The 21,557-nt window shown below is 32.4% G+C and overlaps 1 protein-coding gene across 4 annotated transcripts in view; it reads left to right on the top strand.

Moving 5' to 3' along the window:
• Positions 1-21,557, top strand: part of LOC126979890 (pseudouridylate synthase RPUSD2) — a 469,930-nt gene that overhangs the window by 282,694 nt on the left and 165,679 nt on the right. The window contains exon 1 of one of the 4 annotated variants that reach the window (XM_050829468.1): positions 3,022-3,269. The exons of 2 other annotated variants lie outside the window; for them this stretch is intronic. The gene's annotated coding sequence lies outside the window, so the exon portion shown is untranslated. Of the gene's footprint in view, positions 1-3,021; positions 3,270-21,557 lie in introns of those variants that run through there. One more of the 4 variants, XM_050829465.1, reaches the window with a different exon arrangement.

Below are 21,557 nucleotides of genomic sequence, written 5' to 3'. Positions count from 1 at the left end.
CTCTCCGCACGTGCAATCTACGTAAACGTAGTATCATATAAAATTGTTACTAGTTTAGATTCTGCAATGCCAAATAAGGAGCGTTTGAAGTATTTATTTCTATGAATAGTTTTAATATAATGTTACAATTTGAGGCATAGCCTGTGCTATGGGTTGCAAGACAACGATATATTTAATACGAAATACTAACACATACATAAAATATGCAAATAAACATTTATGACTCGGAAACAACCATCCATATTCATCATATAAAACTTTGCACCTACTGGGATTCGAACCCGGGGCCTCTAGCTCGGTAGGCAGGGTCACCAACCAGTGGGCTATATGGGTCGTCAAAGTTTTAATTGTAATTAAATTTTATCTATTCTCGTGTATACACTGCGTTCAAGCTAGAATACTGAATTGAGTTACATTTGAATACTGTTATTTGCTCTAATAAAACTTACATTGGAATTAATTTCGGTCTATCTCTGTGTTTTCACGAAAATTAAAATTAAATAGATATTAAAGTAATGTCATAACTTCAATCATTTAGTGAGTGGGTACAATAGCTTTATTTGTCTTCAAACAGTAATGTGCAAGGATTATTGTGATCCAGTTTGAAGGGGCCATAGATAGTAAAATTACTTAGCTCAAGAGACTTAAAATCCTGGGAGAAAGACTTAAAATAAAAAAGTGTGTGTGTGTGTACTTATGTATGCACGCAAGAAGTTATACTTCCTTGACCTAACAAAGCAAAAATTCTTTTAAAATAATTAATTCCTCTTGCTATTCTACGATTGTAGAAAGAACAATATTGTAAAAATCTTGCAACGATGGCTTTGACAATTAATTATTAAATAATGAATACGGCTGTACGGGCGTGAACCCTTTGCCTATCCTAATAATGGACGAATTAACTAAAAAAAAAATAACGAATGTCGCAAACGTTAGAAAATTTTAGGAACCAACTTCACCCTGTTACTTTTGTGTTACAATGATGCGCGCTCATCTTAAAATTTCACTCTCATAATTTTTTCATAACTCGCCTAAAGAAGTATAACTTCAAAAATGGGCAGGCCGTATCATCACTCACTATCAGTTGAACTTCTTTCTCGTCACGTCAGTTCTATTCACATAAATAAAATCAGCTAATAACAGATTTTTACCTCTTCATAAACTTGTTTGCATTGTTCGTGTTTCCTTACGTCATCGGAGTGTACTTCGACTTGTTTTTGTAGCATCTGCTGCTACTGAATAGACTGTTTGTGTAAAGATATAATGTCTGTACTTAATGATTATAACCTCGGTCACCTGTTTACAAAGAATTTTGCATCGGTGTGTGAATTTTACTAGTTCCAGCCATTACTAAAGTATACGACAAGTTTTCTTATTCGATAGGTTGACATACTTAACGATTTAAATATGGTGGCATGGTATTAAAATATTTGCTAGATTATGGGTACCACAACGGCGCATATTTCTGCCGTGAAGCAGTAATGTGTATGCATTATTGTGTTTCGGTCTGAAGGGCGCCGTAGCTAGTGCAATTACTGGGCAAATGAGACTTAACATCTTATGTCTCAAACGTTTGCCAAGCACAATTGTAGTGCCGCTCAGAATTTTTGGGATTTTCAATAATCCTGAGCGGTACTGCATTGTAATGGGCCGGGCGTGTCAATTACTATCAACCCAATTTTCTGCTCTATATAAAGTACACAATTCCACCATACTATTTTTTGTTATATCTTAAAGGGAGTGTTTTCTTCGAAAGCTCCCAGACGGCTTATCTTTTTCCCGACATATATATAGAAAATTTAAACAAATTATATACTAAAACCTTCCTTGAGAACCATGCTATCCATTGATGATAACAATATGAAAATCGATTTAGTATTTTGTAATATATAGTGATGTGTTCCTCTGGCAATATTATTAATTATAAGGGCAAGTCTATGTATGTCAACGTCAAAATATGACAGTTAAGCACTCAAATATGTCAGCATAAAGCAACTTATTTTATAGTCTGTCTGTCTGAAGTCTTTTAATTTTGTAGCACTGTGCTACGGTTTGAAATGCCTCCTCGATCTTAAATATACTTTTTTAACAGAAATGTGCTGTTGATGAATCAGACAATTTTTGGAACATTTGATTTTATATTTTTATTTAGCATACACGTTGACCTATTATATTGTTGTTCTAGATAGTAAAATTATTTTACGCGTTAGCTCCAGCACTAATTTTTATACAACAATTTATGGCGAAAACCCCTTTTTATCCGTTATTCCCTAAGTACAAAGCTCTTAATTTATATCAAAACCGAGATGTAACTACTTCCATTTTAATATTAATGCTTTTGTAGCTATTGCTGCAACTAATTTGTAATCCATTGACGGGTATAGCAAGCTCAGAAATAGAATACTGTTGAACTCTTTTTGACGCTTTGAAGATGTTCTTACATAGTAACTCATGCTTACGAGTATGGTAAGGATAAAGATGTCTATAGCTTTCATAGTCTACTCCCACGCCCGTTTGCTCGACTCCTATAGAAATAAAGTAAGGCGTCTAATATATTTGACACTATGCAAATGGTTAATTGGTAATTATTTCAAAAACAAGTGATATGATGTCAAAAGTTAATTACTCTAGTATTTCGGAAAATCTTTAAATAAAAATTCTTACCAGTTTAAACTTTTATGCTGTACGATATTGAATATTTAATAATAAATTTCACCTTAAAAGCATATCTAAACTTTTGCATTATTTAAATATAATTTTTTAATGTATTTTAAAGTGAGAGAAGACGCATTTTAAACAAATGACGGCGATAAACCGGCGTATTGTCCGTGGCTTCATTATTCAGATGCCTTTCATTTGAGGCTTTATAATAACGCGCCCCTTTCCTGGACAGTTTTACCCTCCAGGGGGTGAGCACGTGTGTCGCTACCCATCCCTCTCACGCATATACTATATTATGTAAAGTGGTCTCTTTCAAGCGCTGCCGATCAGCGCACGCATTGCAGGTGAATCGGTGCTTCCACTTTCAGTAGTTACTTGGCGCTTGTGTGGGCTGGTTGTGTCTCATGGTTAGTTATTTCCCGCGAAAAATTACGAGCGCGTTTTCCGTTTTCTCGCTCATGTTATAACGTTTATTTTTTGTTGTGTTTTTGTATATCTACGTGACATTATTGACGTGTTGCTTACGTGCTCTTGAGAAGGATTTCTGTGTTTTCTTTAAAACTATTTTTGTTTTTGTGTAAGGATATCTTTACCAGATCGAGAACAATGTAAGTATTTTGATGAGTTTTTAGGATCAGAGTTTATTTTATAATATAATTATTTATTTCGATATTCAAAATTTACTAAGATTTGTTTTTTTTTATTACAATTACTATTTAGATATTACACGTAATTAATTATTTGTCCGGGAAATATGCCTGCAAAAGATAACCTTAACTGAATAAAGACAATATTTCTTTTGCTAACATTCGCCCATATTTTTGTATTAAATTGTTGGATCTCTAGGAAATGTTTGGAAGGCAGCTTTTCCTTGTTGTCGTTCATTCAATCATTTGATTAAATGTATTCAAAGGGCGTTCGTCTACAAAATGGCAATAAATTGGTTTGTTTATATTGAAACATTATATTTTGTAATTTTATTTGGGAGCTAAAAATTTATTATGTATTTTTTATTTAAAAAAAAAAAAACAATTAAATTAAACCTCAGCAGAGCAATAGATAGAACCGTTGACTCTCACCGTGATGCTCCCGGTTCGATCCCCGTCCGCCACGTAGGTACTAATTTTACAAGAAAGGCAGCGATGACCATCAGGTGATTTGTATGTATGTTCGCTTTTTCCTTTTCAATTAATTGATACGGAAGAATTTACCGGAAAATACTACCATGGAAAATTCTTTTTGCGTATTATAATAGAGTTAAGGAAAACAAACAATGAGCATTTGCGTCAATTGTTTATGATTATAATATTTAAATATGCATGAAATCGTCTTTATTATAGAGAAAAAAGGGTACAGAGAAAAAGTACTTTAATAATATTATCATAAGTAAATTGATTAATTATTATTCAAAAGTTCTCCGTATTCACAACGGTGTTATCATAATATTGTTCTTGATGCGTGTTTTATTTATAATATAATTAAAGTATTAGATATAAAACTCGTTGGTGTGAAATTAACATTAATTTAATTTGGGCAGAGGTAGTTTACAATTCAGTGAAATGTACGTGTATCGATTGTTATTCAATTATTGAGTACCATAACAAGTTACTATTCAGTCCTTATTTTTATTACATCAGAGTTTCATTTGAAATTGACCCTTATGCCAACGCAGCATATGTTACATTCGTCATATTGTATCAGCGAGGGGTATGTAATGAGTTTAGTAACTTGCAGGTTTTGAAAGGAAGCCATCCATGACAGGATTGCAACCTGATTTTTTACTTGATTTTCTAGTCGTACACGTTTTAATCAGGCTATGATTATGTTCAATCAAACTCGCTTTTCTTCTATGTTTATATTTATTTAAAACTAGTTGACCCGACAGACGTTGTTCTGTATATAATAAATAAAATACTGTTTCTTATGAATTTGTCAATAATATTTCATAACACCAAGAATTATTTCGTAAAATATGCTCCCTGCTGTTGTAATGAAATTGTTTTACAGCAGAACTGTCAAACCGTGCGTCAATAAATTCTCTCATAGAAACTATGTCCGTACAAAACAAATATCGGACGACGGGGGACACATCGAAGGATAAAAAATAAAATTGATGTTTTTATTTAATTCCGAACACTTTCATATTTATTCACCTTTTAAATCTTCCCTGGACTTCCACAAATAATTCAAGACCAAAATTAGCCAAATCGGTCCAGCCGTTCTCGAGTTTTAGCGAGACTAACGAACAGCAATTCATTTTTATATATGTAGATGAATAACCCATATGGAAGTAATTATCAATTTCGTAGGTCTCACAGTTTGGCTCCCATGAATTGATTTAGTTTGTGGTTTTTTATCACTAATTGGTTTTTCCTCACAATTATCATCAGATTATTCTGCACAATCTGATTCCGCAGATGATGAAGTGTTCTGATGCAGTATCCAAATGCTTACCTCAATTAAATATTGATAATTGTTGAAACAATCCCAATGATCAAACCAAATACACATTTACAATTTATTTTCCACTCTTTTTGGTATCCAATAATGTCAGAGGTATACGAACTACAGGTAAGGAAGAGTGTCTGTCTAATTGTTTCTTGCAACAATCAAGTAACATTTTTGGTCTTTGAAATACCTTTTTCTTATACATTTTAAAGTTGATACTCAAGTAAAACTCATAGTTTAATGTGTAAGCCTAATCCATGGCTTATCTACGTTTGATTTTTAATAAAATATGCGCCATACTTCTCTGGTAATCGTGGTATATACGTGTTATCAGTCAAGAAAGTATTGTATCCATGACTTTATTGATTAACCTGTGCATTATTTCTAACTTTATTAATTTAATTTATACGTACTTTATATAGTGGGCAGTAAAACTAGCATATCACTACATTTTCCCAAATTTTATCCATAGAGATACAAAAAAAAATCATTACCGTATCTCTCATTGCCGTACTATGACTGGTTGCTGGATTTTCTAAAAACTTTAAACTGCAACCTGGGTTTGAAATACTCTTTAATTCATTGCCCAACATTGAGACTTAATTCATAAAATCGTCATTTTTGTTAATCTTTTAACAAAAATGACGATTTTATGAATTATTTTGTTGTCAAGTGTGAACACGTATCAAAAATGAGGTATTATTAACAAGTTTTGAATTCAGAATGCCTAGTTTTAATTATCAGCTCATCATAATAAAGAGTTAACCAGTATTAATCGCAGTATATAAATGTTTTCTAGATGTTTTCTTGTAACCGTTGCTTCACACGGTTTGTAGTCTCTAGCAGATTTCCCGGTGTCCGGTCTAATTTGGACTGTAACATGGAATAACTCCAGCTGATATCTCAGAATAGATCTTCCAATGATTGTCTTATTGTCCAGCACAAGACAGCACTGCTCTATTTCTGGCGACGTCCACATGTCCCGTGACAGAAACTTGGCCGCCGACAGTTACTGTGCCTATTTTATTTACGATACATTCTTCCCTTTTGTTTGGTGAGACTTTGCCAAACTTCGAAATTCACGTATTGCTCGTCTGATTCGGGAATTGAGTTCAACTAGTCTAGCTAGATAGGTTAGTTGATAGATATACGTATAAATTTTGTGATGTCTATTCTGTAATTGATTTTAAGTATATTAGAGAATGACCGTTATGAAATTATGATCATTGAGAAAGTATTATCCATTTTTATGTTACAACTATAATAGCAAAAAAGTCATATATTATCAATATTTCATAACGTAGATGATAAGTGATATAACGATATTATTTATGTTACCACTACCACGGACTAGTAAACACCAAAACAAGCCGATTAACGTGTAAATACATAGCCCCACGCACACACTTACACTACTACAGGCCGATAGGCGGCCATTATGAGAATTGTCATCGTCTGTGACAGATCAGTTTGCGTCTCCATAAAATATTTAAAAAATGCCGTCGTGCGTTGTGATAAAGTGTAAAAACGATAGTATATAAGTATTTGTGACCATATACTCGTATGATTATTTAATTAAGGGAGAAAAAATTGTGTAACTAGCATCCCCCGTAACCGCACACACACTAGCATAACGGTGCTTCACTTGCTAATATCACGGCGCGGAGTCCTTCTTTTTTTACTCGTCCGAGACCGCTACCAATTAATATAGTGAAGGAGGCTATCGTCATGTGTATTCTCTTATTTGTATTTTGTAACCTCATAAATCCGTAAGTATTGAATTGAAATTGTGTTTTTATTTGACAACTTCCATATTGATGAAGATGATTCCAAGTCTATAAATTTCAAAATTGATGCAAGTTTTGTACAGCTACATATAATCTATATAAATAGTTTATCCTATAGTGTCAAATGTTTAACTATCTTTTTAAAAGTATTGTTTAGTAAAGTAGAACTATAGTGAAAATAATTATATATTTCGTGTCATCAACGTCAAATTTTAGTAGAGAGCTTGATATTTATCTTTTCAATATTTTAAATATAGTATTGAAAGTATGTTCAAAGTGTTTTTATTCATAGAATATTATATGGTTAATGACGACCTTGGTAAAATTGTTTTCTCAATATACTTATTAGGTTTTGTTTTAAAGAGGGCTAATAAGGTCAAGATAGTTAAAATTTTATCTATTAAGTCGTAAATGAAAAATCAATTCAGCTTCAACATTTAAAACATAGCTTGATACTTTAAAGTGTAATACTTTAGTCAATAAAGTAGCATCGGTTAGAAATTATTAAATTTGGTAGGGAACAAAGGATTCAGAACACATTAATAATTAAGTTATAATAATTTACTTGTCATTGCTTAGCGTTTATTTACGTACACATAACTCAGAATTAAATATTATGTTAAAAAAATTCTCATCCACAATTTTTTTTATAATTGGACTGAGACTGTCAAAAGTGTGCTTTTGGATTATGCTGTAAATAAACCAGCTTTTAATAATTCCTGAGGAGCAAATTCCAGTGACATCAAAACTGAAAATAAGAACTTGCTGAAATATATAGCACAAATGGACATCCATTTCGTATAAAATTACCTTAAATTTGTTATCTTCGTAGAATTAATCGGTTAAAGATACAAAGTGCTAAAATAAATGAAATCATAAAATTTAAAAAAATATATTTTAGTATTTTCTTAAAATTTATTCTTTTGCAAATATTTTTGCGTCAGTTAAATAAGTATCACAGCTTCAAAAGTTTGAATGAGAAAATTTCATGTAAATATAGTAAGAATCTGTAATAATATAATACTCATCTTTAAAGGGTTTCATAATATATATTTATATATATAAAAATGAATTGCTGTTCGTTAGTCTGGCCAAAAAACGAGAACGGCTGGACCGATTTTGCTAATTTTGGTCTTGAATTATTTGTGGAAGTACAAATAAACTTAATTTTAGTTATCTATAGTAGGTAGATTAACTATATATCAGATTATTTTTATGTTGATTAATAAATCTTCTATATCCATCGATACCTTAGACAGAGAGTGCATCCTTCTATCTTATCTTTTTCATACCCGTAAATGATAAGTGTATTATGTAGCCTAAATATATTTTTTTCATTTTATTATTATTTTTATTTTATTATGATTTAGTATTGAAAAATACATACAACTTCAAATTTTTACCCGTCTACGATCAACTCGTTTTTTTTATCGCGATTCTTATATTATTCTGTTCCACCCACAGACACAGAAAAGGGTTGCAAGATGACAATAGAATACAATAATTCTAGTACGATAAATTTTATGTACGATATATTTGGTATGTCTGAGAATCGGTCGTCATCTATTTTTTATACCCCAATTTTTTTTTTATTACCTTAATTGGCACTACAACGTTTGCTGGGTCAGCTAGTAATCTTCTTCTTAATATATATAAATCTCGTGTCACAATGTTTGTCCTCAATGGACTCCTAAACTAATGAACGGATTTCAATGGGGATTACTTCATGGAGTGCAGTTTAGTCCAACTTAAGAGATAGGATAGTTTTTATTTAAATTTGGGACCCATAATTATTTTTATTTTCAATATTTGTTTTGTATGGACATATTTTCTATGAGAGAATTTAGTGACGCACGGTTTGACAGTTCCGCTGTGAAACAATTTCATTCTAACAACAAGGAGCATATTTACGAAATAATTTTTGATGTTTTGAAATATAAAACAGTTGTTTTTTTACTATCTACAGAACAACGTCTGTCGGGGCAGCTAGTAATATATATATTGCTGTGGATATGTTATAGCGCCGAGACTTGATGACTTTTTCTTTTTAGTCATATACATTTATAACTGACTCGCTGCACCCGGCATTCTGCGTGTTCGATTAGCAGGATACCAAATTTTATTTATTTTTGGTGAGGAGCTGCATCAAAGATGATAACGAAAACTAATTTTCCCGAAAAAATATAAATATATTCTAATTTTCTAGGAGACTGGTTAACTTTGCTTACACAATACGATAACAAATATACAAACATCCATGGTTATATATCATTGTATAGTTATGGGAGTGATTCCAATATATTTTCAAGTGATCTGAAGACATAATTCAGCTGTTACAATATATTTCACTTTAATGTGACTGATAAGAGAAATTAGTTTAATGAATATTGATATCTCACCACAAATTGAGGTTTGAATTAACTTCAATTTAGTGGAAATTGAAAAGACGATCTAGGTTAACGACAATTCTATTATCTTGAGCATTTCGAATAAATTTTATGATAGTAAGTTTTATTTAATTGAGTTAGACAAATGACGGTTGGATATATAAAGGGAAAAAGGAGATATAAAATTTTACGCTTTTCGAGGATATGCTATATTCGCAACATTATTACTGTTACTGTTGGGTTAAACACAGTTTTAATTAATTGTACGTTTAGTAAAACAACAGACCAAAACCTAATTCAAACAAATTTAAGTTAAGTTAATGACTTAATTCCGCTAAGATAGACCCGTAACATCTACTTAACGTTGAAGTGAATATATTTATTCTTATGTTATGTCAACATAGACGATGTTCTTTATCAGTGATCGGTCAACCAGAGTTATCTTTCTCCGGAATATTCTAGGTCTTGCACATTCTTGTTGGACCTATTTTCTGACTTGGCTTTTTAGGATGTTGTACTTTTAGATTTTTAACTAACGAAATTCATAAGTCTCCGCTGTCAGTTAATCTTTATCGGTGAACAAAATCTGTAATTGAGTGACTATAGATTAAGGCATCATAGGATCGCAATATCAACCGACATGTTCGACTCAAAAACTTATTACCATTTTACCAAGCCGGCACATGCATAATTTTCATAGCAGTATGCTTTATGTTATCGCTGTGTCCAATAGATCCTATAGAAGTCCTTGTAGAATCGTCCCCACGTCGCAGCAGCTAGGTGACTTTCTTTTTCATCGCACTTGGTTATGCAGGCATCCTTCTGTACAGCAACCCGCATCGCTATGAACTTGCGATAAGCATAAGTAATATTATATATACATAAAATTATTTAGACAAAGCTTTACACTCTGTTTTTCCATAAAAGGGATGTTAATCATGAAGTAAATGGTATAAAATAGCACACCGAAATACCAGCGTCTTTATGCTAAGAATGTTTTTCTATGGCTCATTATTCGCTTGCTGAGGAAATACCAAACCTTATGTTGGGCCCGTATACCGCGCGTAGCAGTCTGCGTACACACTGGAGACTTTGGGGTATTTAATACAAAATTACCAGAAGTAAACAGTGAGGCGATGAAAATATATTATAAATTTTCACATAGCATATAACAAAATAAAAGGTCGCACATTGTGTGTTCCGAAGAGCAGCTGTTTCACCTGATACCTGAACCAAATTCCACCTTCACACGACACGCCACAAATCAGGATATCAATACCACCATGTGGATGGTTCTCTACAGTGCGGTTTTCACGGAACTCTATCCACGTCCTACCAAACTGTGGAATAAGCTTCCTTGTGCGGCGTTTCCAGGACGATCCGACGTGAGTACCTTCAAAAAGAGCGACACCGTCCTAAAAGACCAGCAACGATGCTGTGATATCTCTGGTGTTGCAAGAGAATGAGGATGGCGTGGTGGCGATCATCTAACATTACCCCCCACCGTAATAATTAATTGTAGTACCTATAGATGAATAAAAAAAATCGACCTACTCTTTTTTGGGAGGAGAACAAATGACATAAATACGCTTACTGAAATATTTACATTTGTATTTAAAACAAAAGCAATAATGTGTAAGTACTTTACAACACAACAAAACATTGTCAATCATTGTCTAGTTTCATCAATAATCATTTAGAAATGTATCACACAAATTTGCGTTAACATATCATACTTTTAATTAAAACCAAGTATAAAAGCTACAAGTATTAAGATCTGTATGTTTTCTTTTAAACGCGATGTAATCTATGATCAGTGTGTACGTAGATGAAGTATTTTTTGCTATTTAAAGGGTATTTGCAATAAAATATCTTCTGCGACGCGGTATCTAGCTGACAGAGGCTTCCGTTTTGAATTATTTAAAGCGCGCACGGACAGAAATACGGGTTTCTATCTATTTTATCGACGCCCATAATTAGTTTTTATTATTGATTGGACGTGTTAAATATAATACGGCTGGCTTTGCAGATGCGTGGTTAGACTGAACAAATTACTTTGAAGCTAGGATTTTTCTTTTATTACAAAAATAGATGTGAATTGAATAAATGTGTATTTTGTTTAACATCTATCTTCAGGTTTACTTGATTTATTCATACTGATTTTGAGATTTTTAACTTGAGAGTATTATTATTTATGATTTCTTAAAAGTTTTTAACTTTCGCCTTCTTTTTAATGGCCTCGTGTAATATCATTTTAAGTCGTAAATATTATATTTTGCTGAGAGATGGTATACTACATATTATATTGCCACAGATACACACAATATTTTTAGTAATTTCCTTTGACTTATTTATATTCCATTTATATGGATGGTGTTACTAGTTACTATGGTTGTATTTTATTTGAGTAAAAACCAATAAGTGTAAACTTTAGATAAGAAATTACTGGTAACAATTTATGAATATCGGGAATCTCAAAAGTCCTCAAACTATTGTAAATATTCTTTATTGTTTTCATAGATTAATAATAATTTAAAATTGTTTATCAATTTTTAAGCGTCACAAATTCATCACTTCGTCTGCATCAAGGCCATGAGAAATATACATTTAAATATCATATTAATTTCATACACAGTAATCGTGCCATATTTTGACTCTGATTAGGCTGTGTTCGTATAATAAACACGTAATACGGGCGGCGTATATACAGTGATACGCTCTACATTTAATTAAGGGTGTGACACCCTGTATGGGGAGACGTAAGGGTAACCGTACACTACACCACATAGTCGCTGTCATAAACCAAAATAATATTAGCAGTGTTACATGGACTTAACTTGTTTCCTCCTATGTTATATTAACAATCTACGTAGTTATGTAATTTTTTTTTAATTTCAACAATATTAACTTGCTAAAAACCGGCCCTTTTCATTAACAAATAAAACTACTGCAATAGTTATTCAAATTTAAATATTTTTATTCAAAATAGGATGTGACATCACTTATTGAAAGTCAAAAACTACCACCCTAAAAAAATATGTTTACAAAGTAATATTGTACAATTAAACTTATTATTTGATAGCCTGAGGGCGGTCGCTCCATTCCCAATCGGTGGTATCATTAAGAAAGTCATTTATGTTATAGTAACCTTTACCACACAAACGTTTTTTACACAATTCTTTTGAATAACGTAATACTCTTGTTTTGAACATTTTCTGGGATCTTGTTGTAAAAGCATATACATCGCCCGACAAACGACTTACTGACTTGACTTAGGCGAGTAGTAGGCATTATAATTTTATGTCTGTTCCTGGTGTTAACATGTTAATTTCTTTAAATTTTGCTCTCAATGATTCTTTAGGACCTAGGTTATAAACAGCGTGAATAGCCCTCGATCCATGACGTATTCCTTATGGTTTTACATGGCATCTATACATATATCTGACGAGTAGATATTAGTACTTTAAATACATCATTCATACGAACGAAACGATACGGCTTAAAAACCTCCAAGATATTTTATATTATATTATTGTCCAGTGTAATGATACCCTTATTGTTCAATGTGAAATACTTGATTGTCATATTATTATCTTTGTGTTCAGATTTGACATTATTCTGTTATTTACACCTCCCTTGCTATGTACCACGGTTTGATGTAAATAATATGTCTTCAAATTACTTATGTTGGGATAGATGTTCAACACAATTTATGTTAATACCGAGTAGAAATACGCGTGTATGTTTGACAATCATGAGTCAAGTTCAATGTTGTCCTAAAAGTATTAGAATTTTCGTTTTGAAACTCTATTTGATCAAATATTTGTATTGCACCGTCTCAATTGTTAATTTTAGTAAATCTAAATTTATAACAAAATAAAGTATAAAAATGAACAAAATATATAATTTAGTCAACAACGTTTTTGAATAATTGTTTAAGTTACATTACTGACCAAAACTATTACCTAGGTACGTACCTTTTTTCAGCAAATTCTCGTCAGTAGATACCTAAAAGTAACGTAAGTATTAAGTTTTGTGCTTGAAAATAACATGTTAAGTTTTCAATGATTGAAATCCAGATAATAGCAACGTTATTCCTAACATTGCTATAATCTGGATTTCAATCAGAAACGGACAGATTAATGCTGGCCTAGATAGTGCAACTTCATCTGTGATCTTATTAGCGGCCGTTTAAACTCAGGCTACGCCATAATCTCTGTTAAATATTGGTTCATTTTTAAATTTAACATTAACTATGATAATCATGTTACTTGTTAGAACTTCTTCAACAATAAAGGCTTACTATCGTTTATCAGATTATATAATACAACATAATAATACATGGTTCTTGACTTGTTTGTTATTATATGATTTAAAAGATGGGCTGGAAGTTTTTTATCAGTTCTTTTCCCCGTGTCTCCTTTACGATCTGATCTCGCTTGATAACGGTTTCCAAGTGTTGTTGGATATGCGTGTTATTATCACTCCCTATGGTTAATAAATATATTTCTATTCTATTCTTTCTAGATCACTCCTCTATTTTCTTGAACTTTGTTTTGATTTGATTTTGTTCTAGAATTTGGTTAATTCTGTTATGCTGCTGAAAGACTTTCATGATTAAATATTAATTATAGGTATACAAATAAAATTTGAAAAACAAAATTTTATGAACGATGCGGGATTCGAACCCACGACCTCCGGCGTTCCGTGCCGGTGCTCTAAACCACTGAGCTAACCGTTCGATTACCGCCTCGTTATAAAATTCTGTTTGCTTTGTTCAACTCTCATGTTATTAATCCTAGAAGTGAGGGTTATCACTTTAAAAACATAACAAATTGTTTAATTATAGGTATGTTATAATATATGGTGGTCTCGGGTTCGAACCCTGGTAGATGCAAACAAATGGTGAATATGTTCGTTTCCGATTCATGGATGTTTATATGTATTGTAATAAATCGTTGTCTTCAATTTAGTCGCCTAGTTTTGGGCAAGATAATTAATATGTATAAAAGTGTGATAGTATTATTAATCATACTAATAGAGAAACTATGTCTACCAAATTTGCACTAACAAACTTAACATGCTTGCCACTCGAGAACATCTACAAGGTCATGTTGTCAAATTGTTGCAATAAAACTTTTACGTGGCAGTGTTCCTGGCAACGTTGCAAAGTAACGCCAATTAATTTGCGTTACTATCAAGCTATAAAACCGGGTCATATATCGTATATTAGAAACATCGTTTAAAATTTTCTGAAGTGTTAATATTTCTGGGCAGTTGTTTATATTTAAAAAAAAAACTAAAATTTGAAAATGGAATATTCTGAGTGTAGGATACATTTTAGTTTTTGTGATTGTTATTGGTTTTTTACTTGTGGCATCGTTTCGAAAAAATTGTGGCGGCAGTGCAATGAATTTGACTCGTAAAAATATTTCTGCCGTGAATTTTTATGATTTATGCTTACTGCTTAAAATCAACAACACAGTTACCAGAGGCTTCAATTAGAGGAAAAAAAGCTTATCAGCAAATTTTTACTATATATTACGATATTGGTATGAGCCAATTGTTATAGATTTTGAATGTTTATCTATAGATACGATAGCTTTGTACTCTACTGATCGGTATGATTCACCGGGTGACCAGAAACGACTGCGTGTAGCGTGGGGCCGTTTTAAATAAATCGAGCCTTAACACTACAGTTAAGCTTGAAAACCAAAGGACAGTTTTTTAAATGAAAATAAGGAACGAGACGAGCGCGACATTCAGCTGATGGTAATTGATACGCCCTGCCCATTACAATGCAGTGCCACTCAGGACTCTTGAAAAACCCCAAATGTTAAGTCTCATTTGCCCAGTAATTTCACTAGCTACGGGGCCCTTCAGTCCGAAACACAGTAATGCTTGCACTTTACTGCTTCACGGCAGAAATAGGCGCCGTTGTGGTACCTATCTATAATCTAGCTGGCATCCTGTGCAAAGGAGCCACCCACTGGTAAAGTTACTATAGATTGGTATGTTAAAACGTGATTGGCTCTGGCGGTTTTTCGCAAACTTCGCACATTTCGCTAAGATAACAAATGAGTTTTTGAAAGCCTCCACTAGGAAACACAACTTATGACGAATCCATTATATAGACCTGATGTTGAACTTAATAACCTAAGAGATACACGTTTTACTAGCCGTCCTCAAGACGTCCCTCAGGAAGACGGGAAGAACTGCTACCTAATAGTGAAAAAGTTGTATATGTTGATGAACTTTGTAGAATTTTTAGTGAGAAAATTTCAGGATGATGTTAGTATGAAATATGAGTCACAATACAAACAAAACCCTTCGGAAACTTTCTTCTTTCTTCATTCTTTAACGAATGCTAATATTTTAATTCAGAATAGAATTTTAAAATTTTAATGAAAGTCAAATATAGTGTGTGTAATTTTATGAACAGTCGGAAGGTGTCTAACAAAGCTCGCATGGCTGTGCATGAGCGAGTGTTGGTTCCGACACTCATGTACGGAAGTGAAAGTTGGGTATGGCAGAAGAAACATGAAAGAATAAATGCAGTTGAGATGAGAGCGTTAAGAAGTTTCATAGGAGTTCAACTGAGTGACAGGATAAGAAATAGTGAGATAAGGGAACGTTGTGGTCTGAAAGAAGGTGTAGTGACAAAAATTGAGAAAGGTAGGCTAAGTTGGTTTGGCCACGTCGAGAGAATGATTGAAGAACGATTGACGAAAAAAGTGTGAATGAAAGTGTTGGAAGGGGAAAATCTTTCGAGACCAAATCAGGGACGTCTTGAAAAAAGGCCAGGTCAAGAGTACCCTAAACCGAAGAGCATGTATGAAGGGAATAATGAAAGTGGACGAAGCGATACAAGTACGTAAGGATTGTAGCAAGTGGAAAGAAGTGGTCTCTGCCTACCCCTATTCGCATAGATTGTATTGAAAATAATGTGTAAAATGATTAACCCGTAAATATTGATTTAAAAGAGTGAGGTAAGGCTTAATAATTTAGTAAGTCGTTTGAGTAAGTCTTTATTTGCTATTTAAAGATAAGGCAAAATATTTCAATTAAAACTTTAATTTATTCTAATACTGCAGCTAATGAGTTTAAATTTATTGCATCTGGTTTTTGCTATCAAAGGAAAAATTTGTTAATATTATTTTATCCACCGTAATACCACAAAAACGTAAGCAAATGTTATTAAATTTATCGAATAATAAGTATTCATAAATAAATATCACGTAGGTATACATATCTACATAATATATATCAAATAAGTTGAGTAATGCCTAACTAGAGAAAAATGTAAGGTTATGGATTATCTAGAAAAAATAATATTCAATTAGGTTATGAAGGTTTATTTATGTAAAAGCACTCATGTAAGATATATTTGATTTACGCAGACATCCCTTATGTGTGATTTGTCCATGCAATCTCTCTTTAGCTCATAAGGCCGGAAATTATTTTATTTCCACATATTTTGGTGGAGCGGAAAATATTGTCCTTTGAATTTTTGGGATTGAGTTAGGTTTTACTCTGGTTCCGTATTTTAATTCGTAGTATAGTAATAGTATTCATACCTTATTTATTAATAATTAATGCAAACAGACACACTAGTTAGCTTATTAATAATACTTCAGATTTGAATATTTCAAATTTATTAACTAAAGCTTGAATATGGTTCACCACTTCGCCGGTCATTCCACTTTTGGTATATTTGTCATTTTTCATCCAATATTCAAAATGATTGTTGATTAAAATATAATTAGAAATAAGAAACTCATACATTTATATAGTATTTTATCTGATTCTAAGTTGAAACAATTTGTGATCAGTTTGTCTTAAGAATAGTTTAAAGTCGTATGGAGAATAGCGCTCTGTTCTTAGTAAATTTAGTTGAAAACATATTTCTTCCTCCTACATAAAATATAGAAATAAATTTCTTAGATAATTTAGATAGAGCCTCTTGCTGCTAGACAGCCGATGAAAACAGGCCAGGTTTATTACGTTAGCGTGCGTGACAAGCTACGTCTCACACTCGGTTTTGTATGTCACTTTATGTTAGTGTTCGTGCATTGATCAACTGTCAACGTCATTTTTTTTCGACGTTTTCACAGCTGTCACAGTCTATCTTGAAGTATAAATATTTGTTTTCATGTGGTGCATATATTTATGTTAGAACGTTTAAATTGATCTATTTCTGAACAGTACAATATCTTCCGATCTGAAACACTTATGAAATTCAATCGCCCATAAATTGCACTTTATCAAGGGCAGCACCTCAAGTTTTGCTGTTAGCGCCGCCGATGATAGAAATCCAAACAGCAGGGCCGTACGTGCCCCCGTTGCGAGACGTTATTTTTATATTTCTATTAAAGAATAGTGAGCGCCATCGCGTTACTGTGTCGAAGTTGTGAAATATTCTTTATTTGTCTACTAGTTGTCAGATGATTATCCGTCTCGTTTAAGTCTAACATTGATGATGTGGAAAATGACAGGTCGTCTATCTTATATCTTTAAGCGAGCTATTCTTATATATATATTTGTATATATTCTGAATCTCGGAAACGGCTCCAACGATTTTCATAAAATTTAGTATAAAGGTGATTACGAGGATGATAAACAGTTCTAGCTAGTCTATCTAGTATAGTGGCGAAATTTACCTAGATCGCTAGGCATATACAAGACTATAATAGCTCAGATGGGACATTGGGTGATCCGGAAAGCAGAAGACCCCGGTTCAAATCTTAAAAATCCGAGCAAGGCTGGGTCGTCCGGGTATTATAGTTTAATTTAAAAAGCTTGAAGCTTGATAACATAATCTTCTTAAGAAAACAATAATTGTATCTCTATTTACTATATATACTAATTAATCTGTCTAAATACTATATCAATACTGTTATTAATATCGACGTTTACAAATTGATATGTTTTGGAACTGAATCATTTTAAACATTCGTGACGAAAGATTACTCCTTGAAATATTTAAAATACTATCATCTATACTTGCAACGAGTTCAAACACAAATATAATACAATTAAAACAAACAGCTCCGTCTAAAGAAAATTTCAAACTGGATCCAACTTTGTATGATTTATTTATTAGTATGCATCGATGTACAAGCTAATTCTGCCTCATTTTCGCCAGTTACAGCTGTAGAGTAAACAAACATTAGCATATGGTTTCGTTTTATGATTACGAAGATGAATAGACGTATTCATTATCTTTGTATCTGCGTATGAACCGTTTCCCGAAAGCAGACTCTCTGGGGTAACATATGTCTGGCATATCGTGTAAATCTTGCCGCTAAACGGGACATGGGCTATTTTTTCTCGGCAATAAAATGTGGGAAATGGGAAGATGAAAGCGCTTCAATGGAAACCTATGAATAGCAAGTATTTGAACTTATCTAGTGAGAAGATTGTGTTTATTAGTCGTGCCCTTGATATATTTATTTATTTTGTTTTGTTTTCTATGATTGACAGTACTTCTACTTTAAAGATAACTTTATATACCTAGTCTATATATCTATATAAATATATATAAATGAATTGCTGTTCGTTAGTCTCGCTAAAACTCGAGAACGACTGGACCGATTTGACTAATTTTGGTCTTGAATTATTTCTGGAAGTCCAGGGAAGGTTTAGAAGGTGAATAAATTTGAAAATGCTAGGAATTAAATAAAAACAACAATTTTGTTTTTCCTTTCATATGTCTCCCTCGTTCAGAAATCAAATTGAAAGAATAATATAACTTAATTTTAGTTAACTATAGTTAGATTAACTACAGTTGTTTATTATCTATCAGATTATTTTTGTGTAGATTGATTAATCTTAAGTTTTGTCACAAATTAAATTTCTGAACGCAACCATTCAATTCAATTAAATTTTTGTGATATGGCGTGCGTATGCACCAGTTGGGCGCAAATTGAAAAATGATTCAGCATTAAAAAATACATGCAACTTCAAATTTCCATCCGTCTACAATCAACACCTATTTTTATATTATTCTGTTTCATCCACAGAAATAGGGTTGCAAGATGGCAATTGAATATAATAATTATTGTAGCACGATACATTTTATGTACGATTTAATATTTCGTAGGACTGAGAATCGTTCGTCATCTATTTTTTATACCCCCAAAATTTTAATTATTGATTTTTTTCTTATTATTTTATACGGCAATACAACATTTGCTGGGTCAGCTAGTAATCAATATAAATGACACATATTTCGCTAATTTGTACACCGTAAGCTATACTTGTATTTAAAAACTTATTAGATAAATATGTATCCTAATTTTAATCACAAAAAATACGTTACCACCTCCATTTTTAATACGCAAAAATACTCCTAATATTTCCAGAAGTTTATCCACGATATTCCGATGTACCTACGGCTCTTTATCGCTGCAAATGGGGACGCTATTTGGGTCACTGGTGTCGGAAAATGATGCACACTTTTTTCCCTTATCACGCAATACATATGTACACTGTTTTGCATGTGCACTTTCCAATATTAGTGATTGCTGTGCACTTTTCGATTCCTTTTTACGTTGATTTCTATCGCAACGACTGTTTTTTATTTTACTTTTTTAATATGACTGTTGGGTATTGAAAATCATTCAAGAAATCTCTGACCACAATATCTTATTTGTTGCCTCCGGTAGTAGGACACCAGGCAGTTAGGACCACAGAACAGGTATCTCTTTAAAATGTTTTGTGATTACGACGGCAACTGTGGACTATTAGTTTTATAAATTAAATACATTTTACGTTAGACTAGTGAATACGTTTTAGCTTTCTGCACATCTTCTCCATAAAAATGTAATTATGCCAAATATTATACTATTTCTACGCTCGCGCTTTGTTCTTCAAAAGCAATTCAAAATTATTGCATTATTATATCCTTATTGTTTTCTATATCATATTCACATATCTCATAATTTAAATTCTCTTGGTGTTTTTGCATACTATGTAGGTAAGTAACACTGAATGAAACTAAAAAATTGTTGGTGAAGATAAAAAGCTTAATTATTTTAATGTAACAACTCCATTAGAATCATTAATTTTTTATTGCGAAATATTGAACACCAATAAACTAAATGACGCAGCATATTCTAGTCTTCCATGTGATGTTTTATAATATTTAATAAGAGCCTCACTACTATACCCATATTGACGAATTTCCTTTGTACTCCTGACACGCAAACTAGCTATTACTAACGTGTCAATAACGAAATACAACGCTTTTTGCTACTGTTGTGCTGCTATTCACCGCTTTAATAAGCACTGAAATGCTAATGAATGTGATATCAGTACGATCTACGCTGCTATTTTGTATTCGAAGTTAAGTAATGTACAATTTAACACTAGTAACCAGGATGTTGTTAAGGTCAAGATGACCGTCACAGGTAATAAGCGCGATGGTCATTGTAACGCTCAGTTGATTTCAAGAAAATTATGCCCGTACAGTAAAGTTATATGCATTTAATTCATACAAAAGGTCAGCCGTTAAAAAATAGCCGAAGCACGGAGGCAAATCTTATGATCATCCAAATATAGATACCATTTTATCTCCATACTACATACATTTTCATTTTAGAAAATTACTACAAATTAGGTAGCTACCTCTAAAATCTACATGCATATAGGGATATTGTTAAACATTTTGATTTATGTACGAAAATTATAGGATAGCTTGGCTTAATCTTATTTATTATGACCAAATAGCCGCTTACCAATTTTGCCTGTAACCCCTTTTAATATATACAATATGACCATAATTTTAACTTCTTGCGAATCGTTTACCGCTATCTAATTTATTTTTAGATTTATGTTTGATTTCATCTTTCTTATCTGATTTGTAAGTTGCATTAGTTTAATCCCGTCTTGTGTTATTGTTATGTAATACATTTGAATAATCTTGAAGTGCATCTTAATTGGGATTATAATAGCCCGCTTTGTAAATGCCACTGTACATCGACCTCGATTTAGCATTTTGAAGTACAAGTATCGTATCAAATCAAACCGACGTTTTATGATCCACGCAAATAGATGCGCGTGAGTTTTGTCGAGTAGTCGCGTGATATTTATTCATGAATACTTTTAGAACGCAAGATATCCAAAATATTTGTGATATCTATATAATGTCTCGTTTATGTCCTAATATATTAACATTATGATTATTATTCGTGTCGTAATCATTTAACGTCGTGTACATCGTTCATTACTTTTTAACAGTTGCTTCTAAATCTTCTTCATTGGTATCATTTGT

Source organism: Leptidea sinapis, chromosome 4 (assembly GCF_905404315.1).
Source record: "Leptidea sinapis chromosome 4, ilLepSina1.1, whole genome shotgun sequence".
In the NCBI taxonomy this organism is placed as follows: Eukaryota; Metazoa; Arthropoda; class Insecta; order Lepidoptera; family Pieridae; genus Leptidea; species Leptidea sinapis.
The sequence above is the reverse complement of the archived record's forward strand: the minus strand, read 5'-3'. Positions and strand labels throughout refer to the sequence as shown.